This window comes from Gossypium hirsutum, chromosome D01 (assembly GCF_007990345.1).
Source record: "Gossypium hirsutum isolate 1008001.06 chromosome D01, Gossypium_hirsutum_v2.1, whole genome shotgun sequence".
NCBI lineage: Eukaryota > Viridiplantae > Streptophyta > Magnoliopsida > Malvales > Malvaceae > Gossypium > Gossypium hirsutum.
Genome location: NC_053437.1, coordinates 24168373 through 24179922, shown reverse-complemented (window position 1 = coordinate 24179922; position 11550 = coordinate 24168373). Strand labels below are relative to the sequence as shown.

The following is an 11550-nucleotide window of genomic DNA, read 5'->3' as shown; positions in this document are numbered from 1 at the left end:
ACCAATGACGAAGCTACTTCAAAAGGATGTTAAGTTCGAATGGACGGAGAAATGTCAGAAAAGCTTCGATCAACTGAAAACTCATTTGACTGAAGCTCCAATTTTGGTGCAACCCGAATCGGGTAAAGAGTTTGTCATTTATAGTGACGCATCCCTACTTGGGTTGGGTTGCGTATTGATGCAAGAAGGTCGAGTTGTGGCCTATGCGTCGAGACAATTGAAGCCACACGAGAGAAATTATCCGACCCATGATCTCGAACTAGCCGCCATTGTGTTTGCATTGAAAATATGGCGACATTATTTGTTTGGTGAGAAGTGCCATGTGTTTTCGGATCACAAAAGTCTCAAATATTTGATGACTCAACGAGACTTGAATCTGCGACAAAGACGTTGGCTTGAGTTGTTGAAAGATTACGAGCTTGTCATTGATTACCACCCGGGAAAGGCTAATGTGGTTGCGGACGCCTTAAGCCGGAAATCACTGTTTGCTTTGCGAGCGATGAATGTACACTTGTCTGTTCTACCTGACAATGTGTTAGTAGCGGAATTAAAAGCCAAACCATTATTGACTCATCAAATTCGTGAAGCTCAGAAAGTCAATGATGAATTGGTTGCAAAACGAGCTGAGTGTGTTCCGAACAAGGAATCGGAGTTTCAGATTGATGATGATGGTTGTTTGAGGTTTAGAAGTCGTTTGTGTGTTCCAAGGAATTCGGAACTCATTCCGATGATTCTGAACGAAGCCCATTGTAGCCGAACGTCAATTCACCCGGGGAGCACGAAAATGTACAACGACTTGAAACGTCGGTTTTGGTGGCATGGTATGAAACGAGACATCTCCGACTTTGTTTCGAGATGTTTAATATGTCAACAAGTGAAAGCGAAACATCAAGTGCCTTCAGGGTTACTTCAGCCGATCATGATACCCGAGTGGAAATGGGACCGAGTCACAATGGACTTTGTGTCCGGACTGCCATTGTCCGCAAGTAAGAAGGATACGATTTGGGTTGTTGTTGATAGGCTGACTAAGTCGGCTCACTTTATCCCCGTGCGTACGGATCTTTCATTGGATAAACTAGCCGAATTGTATGTCTCTCAGATTGTGAGATTACATGGAGTACCTATTTCTATCGTGTCGGATAGAGATCCGAGATTCACCTCACGATTTTGGAAGAAATTGCAAGAAGCTTTGGGTACCAAGCTGCATTTTAGCACCACTTTTCACCCCCAAACCGATGGTCAATCCGAGCGGATAATTCAGATACTTGAGGATATGTTGAGATGTTGCATCCTCGAGTTCAGTAGTTCATGGGAACGGTATTTACCTTTGATTGAATTCGCTTACAACAATAGTTATCAATCAAGTATTAAGATGGCACCTTATGAGGCTTTGTACGGTCGTAAATGCCGTACGCCATTGTTTTGGACCGAGCTTGGTGAAGGTAAAATTTTCGGAGTTGATTTGATTAAAGATGCCGAACAAAAAGTAAAGGTAATCCGCGAAAGTCTGAAGGTAGCCACAGATCGTCAAAAATCGTATGCGGATTTAAAACGAAAGGACATTGAATATCAGGTGGGAGATAAAGTGTTTCTTAAAGTGTCACCTTGGAAGAAGGTACTCAGATTTGGCCGTAAAGGCAAGTTGAGCCCGAGATTCATTGGGCCGTACGAAATTTCCAAACGAGTGGGGCCGGTTGCATATAGATTGATTTTGCCCCCTGAACTTGAAAGGATGCACGATGTCTTCCATGTTTCAATGCTTCGACGTTATAGATCCGATCCGTCACATGTGATTAATCCCTCAGAAGTTGAAATTCAATCTGACTTGAGCTATGAAGAAGAACCGATTCGTATCCTAGCTCGTGAAGTGAAAGAGTTGCGAAATAAAAGGGTTCCGTTGGTTAAGGTGTTGTGGCTCAAACACGGGATCGAGGAAGCAACCTGGGAACCCGAGAGCTCGATGAAAGAACGATATCCAAACCTATTTACCAGTAAGATTTTCGAGGACGAAAATTTCTTAAGTGAGGGAGAGTTGTGACAGCCCAAAATTGACCCTAGTCGGGAAGTGGTTTCGGGACCGCTAAACCGAGTCACCGAAAGGTTTGAATGTGATGTTTATTGTCTAGAATATGTAATCATGAATGTGTGAAAATTTCAAGCTTCGATTTAGTCGATTGCATGTGAATTTAGTCAATAGGACTTATATAAAAAAATTTTAAAATGTGATAGGTCAATGCTTGAGGACCTATTAGTGCATGTGGAAGAAAAAGGGGACTTGCATGTCAAATTCCCCCTCCCTAATATGTAGTGGCCGGCCATGCTATGGGTGGAAACATGTCACCAACATGTTGTGTTAGTGATGTATGGTAAGGAAAATAAAATAATAAGCATGATAATTAAATAATGAAAGGAAGGGTGATGAAAAAAAATAATGGTCTCATGCATACACCCCATTGCCGTGAGCTAAAGGAAGGAAAAGAAAGGTTTTGTTCATCCTTTTTCAACCTCTTTTGACCGAAAATCCTAAGGAAGAGGATTAGGAGGAAGTTTAGCCATGCATGTAACTAGATTGAGGTATGTTTAATGTTATTCTTTGAGATTCATGTATATTTTAAGTTGTAAGTTCAAAATCTACCTAGCCATGGTTCAAACTTTGTTAAATGATGGAGATGACATTCGGCCATGAATGTTACGTTCTTGGTTGGTATTTTGATGTCTTTGGTGATGAGGTAAGGAGATGGTTGACTTTGGGTGTTTAATAAAAGGGTTTGGATGTGAGAGTGTGTGAGAAGTAGAAATGAGGAGCCTTAGCAACTCCATGAAGGTTCGGCCATGGTAGTTTGAGGATTAGAGCTTTTATTTCTTGTTAAAAATTTGATGAATCCTAGTGTGTGAAGTGTTTGAACCAACTAAGGATTAATAGATGCATGGGTACCAAGTAGGAAGAATCGGCTACTATGGTTGACACCAATGCCGAATGTAAAGATGTTATAGTAAATAATGTATGTGATTTGAGTTGATAATGTGAAAAAGGATAATTAGATGTATTATAAATGATATAAAGATTTTAGAAATTATTTTGGTTAGGTGTGTGTATGATTAAGTATATTCGGCAATATACTTAAAGTGAGTACTTGATATTATATGGGAGTATGTATATTCGGCCACATGAGTAAATATATATATGATGTTAAATTTGATTATGTATAATGGGCATTAAGATGTGGAACTTAAGAAATGTAGTCATATGTGGAATTACATGATGTTATAGTTGACATTGTACACACATACATCCATTCGGCCATCAACATGAGTAATTAGTGAGGATGGTTGCCGAATATACAAACATACATAAGCATGTGTAATTGAATTATGAATGTTTAACAAGATGGTTAAACTAGTGAATTATTGATTAAGCTCAAGGAGCTAAAGGAGGAGAATCAAGCAAAGGCAAAGAAAAGATCACAGAGTAGCCGAGTTGGAACCGTCTTACCCAACACAAGGTAAGTCATTAAGCATGTAGTTGGTATTATTTCAAATGGTCATAATGTTTATGTATTGATGCTGAATGGAATGAATAAATATACATATATATATATGCATGTACGTATGTGATGATGAAATTGTTGAATGAAAAGAAAAGAGGTAAGATGTACTGAGTTGTTGATCTCGGCACTAAACGTGCGGGTATAACTATTTATGACCATGAGATTGGCGTTAAGTGCGTGGGATTGAATTGTACAGCACTAAGTGTGCGATTTGACTATGTTGCACTAAGTGTGCGAAATGAATATGATGCACTAAGTGTGCGAATTGACCATGCGGCACTAAGTGTGCGAGTTTGACTATGTAGCACTAAGTGTGCGATTTGATTACGTAGCACTAAGTGTGCGAGTTGGTTATATAGCACTGAGTGTGCGGACTCAATATACATTCGTGAATCATTATGGACACTATGTGTGCGACACTATTGAGTCGATCGCGGACAGCGGATCGGGTAAGTGTCTTGAGTACATGGCTAATAGGTGCTATGCTTATACTTGGTGTTGAGCTCGGTAAGTTTGAACCTATGTGACAAATATACTTGAAGTCACGTACATAAAATTTATCGTAGGATGGGTGAAAGGCCGTTTAGTCGTTTGATTATAACGAAAATAAATTGATTTATGAAAATGCTTCAATGTCCTATTGATGAGTATATGGAATGTGAATGCATGAATTGATATGAAATTGAATCGATAGGTTGGAAGAAACTATGGTATGGTTCGGTATGGATGGAGTAAATTGTCTCGTTCCATTTTGTTTCCTCTTGTGATAATGTTATTGATGGATGGTAGTGCATTGCTTATGACTTACTGAGTTATAAACTCACTCGGTGTTTCCTTGTCACCCATTATAGGTTGCTTGGACTCATCTATTTTTGCGGGGTCAGGCCGTCATCGAAGTCATCACACCGGATAGCAAGTTTTGGTACTTTCTTCTTAGTTGGCTTAGAAGAACATTTTGGCATGTATAAGCTATTACGTTGTGTTTGAAATTTGGCATGTAAACTTTAAGCCATGCGAAAATGGCACGAATGTTCGATTGAGTTGGATCAAGGGTAGGCATGAAATGGACCTAGTTACTTTCGTAACAGATGCTGGCAGCAGCAGTGTCATGAGATTGAAAAATCACTAAAAATAGTAGGAGTGGAATTAATTGATGAATAAATTATGTAATCGAAGCTCGATGAGTCTGTTTTCATGAGGAAGTAACGAAAAGATCATATGGGCAGTATATTAAGAGATAATCAGATTTTTGTGGGACAGGGCCAGAACGGTTTCTGGATTCCCTGCTCCGACTTTGGAAATTCATTATAAATTAACCAGAGATAATTAGGGGTCGTACCATATATGTACAGATTCCTCTCTGAGTCTAGTTTTCATAGAAACAAACGGCACCAGTATTGAAGCCCCGTGCAGGGAGATATCCAAGTCGTAATGGGCAAAGGTCAGTGTAGTCGACCCCTGCAACGTGGGAGACTTTGACTAATAAACTGTACTAATTGGCCCAACCAAAAATTCTAGAAAAAAATAAATAGATGGGTACATGAGTCTAGTTTCTGGGAAAAATTACGAAACTGATTTTCGAGTTACGAAACTCAAGATATGATTTTTAAAACGACTAGTACACAGATTGGGTAGTGTCTGGAAAATAAATTTTATAAGGGGTTAAAGTCAGTTAACACCTCGTGTTCGACTCCGGTGTCGGTTTCGGGTTCGGGGTGTTACAGTGCCACTCTTAAATAAGTTGAATTTGTGAATTAGGAGGCGGGATATTGAGGCACCCCAAGTTTAATTGAAACTAGTGATGTTTCAAATGCTCCAAATGGTGGGGCAGTTTAGTGGTATGCCCACTGAAGATCCACACTTGCACCTTCGTTTGTTCATGGAGGTAAGTGATTCATTCAAGATAGCTGGTGGACTGAAGACGCACTGAGGTTGAAACTATTTCCATACTCATTGCGAGATCGAGCACGAGCATTGCTGAATTTATTGCCACCAAGTTCAATATCTACATGGTAAGAATTATCAAAAATGTTTTTGGTAAAATACTTTCCACCAAGTAAGAACGCAAATTTGTGTAATGAGATAACTACTTTCGAACAATTGGATGATGAATCTTTTGTATGAGGCATGGGAAAGATTCAAGGAATTACTTCGTAAGTGTCCTCATCCCTCATTGTGTACAGTTGGAGACATTTTATAATGGTCTCAACACACACAAGATTAATGGTAGATGCTTTTGTGAATTGTATGATTTTATCTAAGTCTTATAATAAGGCTTACGAGATCATTGAAAGGATTGCAGAATCGTCCAAACGTTTCCTGGAGTAATCAAGGAAATGGACCGAACAAAAATCAAATACAACATAGGCCCAACCAAACCCAAGGGTTTAACCAACAAGCCTCAAAACCACCTCAAATTGAATCATTAAATAGTTTGGAGAACTTGTTGAAGGCGTGCATGGTGAAAAACGATGCCTTGATCCAAAGTCAAGCAGCAACGCTGAAAAATCTAAAGAACCAGATGGGTCAATTAGCTACTGAGCTTTGTAGTAGACCACAATGAGCCTTGCTGAGTGACACAGAAAATATGAGAAATTGTTAAGGAACATTGCAAAGTGGTAAGACTTTAGAGCCTAAGAAGGTTGTGGTTGAAGATGAGCCTACTGGAAAAGAGGAAAGTCAACTGACAGTTGAAGTTCCCACAATAGAAAAATTAGATGCTGGAAAATTTGATGAGGTAAACCTTAAACTAGTGAATTTTGAAAAGCTAACACCATCTTTTGCAAATTTACCTCCTCAGGAAAGTTGTTCATATCAACCTAGAGTTCCATATCCTCGAAGACTTTAGCAGAACAAGCAGAAACAAGAGGTAGAATTCAAGAAGTTCTTGGATGTTTTAAAGTAATTACACATCCATATTTCATTAGTGGAGGCTTTAGAGCAAATTCCCAATTACGTGAAGTTTATGAAGGATATCTTGTCCAAGAAGAAATGACTTAGAGAGTATGAGACTGTTGCTTTGACAAAGAGTGTAGTGCATTCTTACAAAACAAACTACCATCGAAACTGAAAGATCCTTACGATACCTTGCAACATTGACGAATCATATTGTGGTAAAGCTTTGTGTGATTTAGGAGCAAGCGTCAACTCGATGCCCAAATCTATTTTCAAGTTGTTGGGAATAGGTGAAGTAAGACACACTATCATTAGCATATCCCGAAGGAAAGGTCGAAGATGTTTTGGTAAGAGTCGATAAATTCATTTTCCTTCTGATTTCATTATTTTTGATTTGGAAGCAGACAAAGAAGTTCTGATCATCCTTGGGAGACCTTTCCTAGCCATGTGAAAAACATTGATTGATGTGTAAAAAGGTGAACTCATGATGCGAGTTCAAGACGATAAGGTAACGTTTAATGTTCTGAAAGCAATGAACTTTCCTGATTCAACAGAAGAGTTTTCAATAATGGAGGAAGTAGAAACCTTAGTTTCTATGAGTAGTAATTTTGAAGAAGACCTGTTGGAAAACACCGTAGGGTCTGAACCATTTGAAAATGAAAAAGGTAATGAAGGTTTGGCTTTGATAGAAGCCAATTTGAGGCTAGAGTTGAAAGTTTGAGAATTTACAGAACCCAAGTTGTCAATCAAGGAATCACCTAAACTCGAACAAAAGGTGATTCTGTATCACTTAAAATATGTTTATCTTGGTGATAATGCTACTTTGCCTGTGATTATTTCAGCAGAACTGTAAGAACACCAAGAGGGGAAATTGACGGTTGTCTTAAAGAAATTTAAAAAGGCAATTGGTTGGACCATAGCTGACATACTAGGTATAAGTTCTTCCTTCTAAATGCATAAAATCATTTTAGAGGAAGGTGAAAAAAGTAAGATTGATGGGCAGGGGAGATTTAACCCTGTCATGAAAGAAATGGTTTGTAAGGATGCAATTAAGTGGTTAGATGAAAGAATTATTTACCCTATATTAGATAGTTCTTGGGTAAGTCCGGTGCAATGCGTACCGAAGAAAGGTGGGATCATTATTGTTGAGAATGAGTGAAATGAGTTAATCCCAATGAGAACTATCACAGGTTGGAGAATCTATATTGACTATAGAAAGTTGAAAAAAGTCACTTGTAAGTATCATTTTCCTTTACCTTTTATGGATAAAATGTTAGATCGTCTAGCAGGTAAAAAATTTTATTATTTTTTAGATAGATATTCAGGATACAACCAAATAGTTGTAGCCTTGGAAGACCAACATAAAACTACATTTACTTGTCTATATGGTACATTTGGTTTTAGGCAAATGCCTTTCGGCTTATGTAATGCACCTACCACATTTCAGCGATGTATGATGGAAATTTTCACTGGTATTCTTGAAAATTATGTCGAAGTTTTCATGGATGATTTCTCTGTGTTTGGTAATACTTACGATATTTGTTTGAATAATTTGGCTAAGGTACTTAAAAGATGACGAAAATTTCTTTAGGGGAGGAGAGTTGTAACAACCCATTTTCAGTGAAATCGAAACAGTGGTTTCAGGACCACAAATCCAATGTGAGAATATTTATTTTATTATTATGTTAATGTCTACAGCATGTTAGTATTATCGTATAAAAATTTCGTTAAGAAATTTTATCTTTTGCGTATTTAATTTAATAAAAGGGACTAAATCATAAAAGGTGCAAAAGTACAATTCTAGTAGATAAAGGCATTAAATAGCTATATAACCTTAGAGTAAGAGTACTTAGGTGATAATTTGACTATTTAAGTGATAGTGGACATTTATGGGATTGGTTTTAATGAAATATTAAAGGATTTTAAAGGTTATTTACGTAATTGGACAATTAAGTAAATTATTAAGTGAATTAAAAGTAAAATGATATCATCTTCTTCATTCATTACCCTAAAAGCACCAAAATTTCATGGTTAAAAAGGGGGAGCATTCGGCTAGGGTAAATTCTTCATGTAAGGTAGGTTTTCAAGTCAGTTTTTAATGATTTCTATGTTTTTGAGGTCGTTGTAGCTTAATCTAGCTAGCCTAAAGACTAATTTGCAAAACTATTAAAAGATTAGAGCTTTTCCATGAATGTATTAATATTAGTTTTTATGTTTTATGGAAGAAAATGAATCTTTGTTGTTAGATAAGCAACTTTTGTAAAGTGAATTTTTTTTAAAATGTCAAATAAGGACTTCTTTGAAAAATGTGTAAAATATGTGGTGAAATTGAGAAATAATGAAATGTATGAGCTGTTCTGAGTCTATATGAAATTCGGCTAACTTGGTTACGGGTGAAATTGCATGAATTTTAATTTACGAGCTTAAAGACTAAATTGTAAAGAAATCAAAAGAATATGAGCAAAGTGTAATTTTGTAAAAATATGAATTTTTGGATTAAATTGAATAGAATTGTTATTAAATAGATTTAATTTATTCATTTAGATCAAAATAGACCTCGTACGGCTTTAGATCGAGGTAAAGAAAAAGCTTCGAATTAATAGACTCTATTTCTACGTTTCTATCGCAGAAGTAAGTTCATTATACGATTATTATTAATTGTATTGAATATTTCATATTATTTCATTATTAGTTAAATCTTGAATTTCATTTAACTATGTTTAAAGAAATAGAAACGTAACGTCATTCGGGCTCTGTGCCTAGCAAGCTTTATGCCGGTGATATTCGGGCTTTGTGCCTAGCAGGCTTTATGCCGGTGTATTGAAAGTTAACATTAATTTGAACATTTTTTTGTTAATAATAATAAATGAAGCCAATTCCAAACTTACTAAGCCTTCTTTTGCTTATTAGTTTGATTTAATTCGTGTAGGACCTTTGGAATCGTTGTTTTGATTGGATTGACTTGGAAGCTTACACACTATCATCATCATCTCGGTAGTCATTTTAGTTCTTGTTAGTTGGTTTATGTGGCATGTATTAAGAAGGGTCTTTAGTACTTTGATATTTTGTGTGGTTGTAAATATTGAAAGTTGATATGTTTATGCTTGTTGCTAATGAAAGACACTAAACTTGTGTGCATAACTAGGTAAACCTTTTGGAACACATATAAGTAGATAATGTACAAGCCTTTTTGGTGCCAAGTATTGATGCTTGAATACTTCAAATATGTAGTGTGTATTAGCTTAGTTTATAATGAGTCATGATGCTTAGTTTTGATAAGTCTTTGACATGTTTGGATGGTTTTGTTGGTTGTTTGGAATTAAGGTGCCTTGTGGGCATATTGGTTGGATGAATCTTTTGTTTATTGAATTAACTATTTCATGAATGAATTAGTATGTTTTTAGTTTTTGAATGTGTGAACAAAATGCTTATAGGTACATATTGGAGTTGGAGATGGAAATGGTTTAAATTTGGCCAATTTCATGTCTACACGGCCTGAGGCACGGGTGTGTGTCCTCTGTAGGTTTTTAAGGCATTCAAGTCAAGCAGTTACATGGCCTAGCACACGGCCTGGTACATAGGCGTGTGGCTTGGCTGTGTGACCCAATTCAAAGAGTTACACGGGCACAGACACGACTGTGTGTCCCTACTTCGAATGTCCACACGGCCTGAAACTCGGGCTTGTGTCTCAACTGTGTGAGCCATACGGCCATGTGACCCATTCAGTGTGAATTTTTCTAACTTTTTCCTCAATGTTCCAAATGTTCCTAATTTAGTCTCGAATCATTTCTAAAGTATTTCTAAGGCCTTGAAGGCTCAAATAAGGGACAATATGCATGTGTTTGAACAAAATTGCTATAATTTATAAAATTTTTGGAATTGAATGTTTTAAGTTACAATTTTACGGTAATTTCGGTGACGGATACGGGTTAGGGGTGTTATAGGTTGATCTTAAGAATATATATTTTGCTTAGATTTTGATATATTGAATTGAGTTATACATGGATAAGATGTTTAGATGATGATTTGCATGCCTTTATTTATGTTTACGTATGTTAGTTGAGTTTAGGCAAGTTTTGAGCATGAGTGGAGCTTTTAAAAAGTAGTTTTCACCATTTCTGAACTAAAGTATCGATATTTTTACATCTTATTTCGATACCTGACCTTATGAACAGTTTTTAAAAAAAAACAGAATGCCAAAATGGTACTGATTTTGTAATTTGGTATTGATATTTTACTTGAAAATCGATACCTTCTGAAAATTGATAACAAAATTCAATTCTGTTTACTTGAAAATCAATGGCATTGATATTTATTTTATGGTATCGATATTTTATGAAAAAGTATCGGTACTTAAATAAAAATTGATACCATTTTGGCATTTTGTTTTACAGAAGGATATTGAATTTTGCTGTCGATTTTCAGAAGGTATTCTCAATAAGTTACTTAATGAAAATTTTATTTTGTAATTTGGTCCTTGTATAATTCTAATTATTTAACATATTTCTTTATATCCATAATTTATTGAAAAATAATTTAATTTTCATTAAGTAAGGTATTTATTGAATTGTTGAATTATGTCGTAGCATCTTATTACTCGGGTCCGGCGACCGGGACAGGTAAGGATGTTACATTTAGTGGTGTCAAAGTTATAGGTTTAGCCGATTCTCAAACTAAATTAAGCTCAAAATTGATTCTAGAGGTACATGCCCTTATTGAGTCGAATCTGAGTCAGGATTTGGATGTTTATGAGTAAATTCTTTTTATTTATAGTTGAAAATGTCAGTGGAACCGAGAAACGTTGATAACGATGACATGCATAATAATGGTCACTCGATTGAGAATGAAAACAGGATTAGCGTCGAAGCACCTAGGGAAGATTTAGCCAATGCTTGGCAAAACAGAATTGTCAGATCTCGACAAGAAGATCGAGGTAATGAGGGATTATCCCGCAAGATAGCTAAAATCTTTTAGAGAATAGCGAGAATTGCTCCACTAACTACTTCAGCAACTGCAACTAGATGAGCCCCAATAGAGTTCTTATTACTAAAGCAAGGAGAGATGATAGTAATTGATTATGAACACGAATTTTTACGACTCAGTAAGT

General features: G+C 36.3%; 1 non-coding gene across 1 annotated transcript; it reads right to left on the bottom strand.

Moving 5' to 3' along the window:
- Window positions 1-5615: 5615 nt before the first annotated feature.
- LOC121214161 (small nucleolar RNA R71) lies at window positions 5616-5723 on the bottom strand. Its single transcript, XR_005909747.1, has one exon. It is a non-coding gene; the product is annotated as a small nucleolar RNA R71 (small nucleolar RNA).
- Window positions 5724-11550: the final 5827 nt, after the last annotated feature.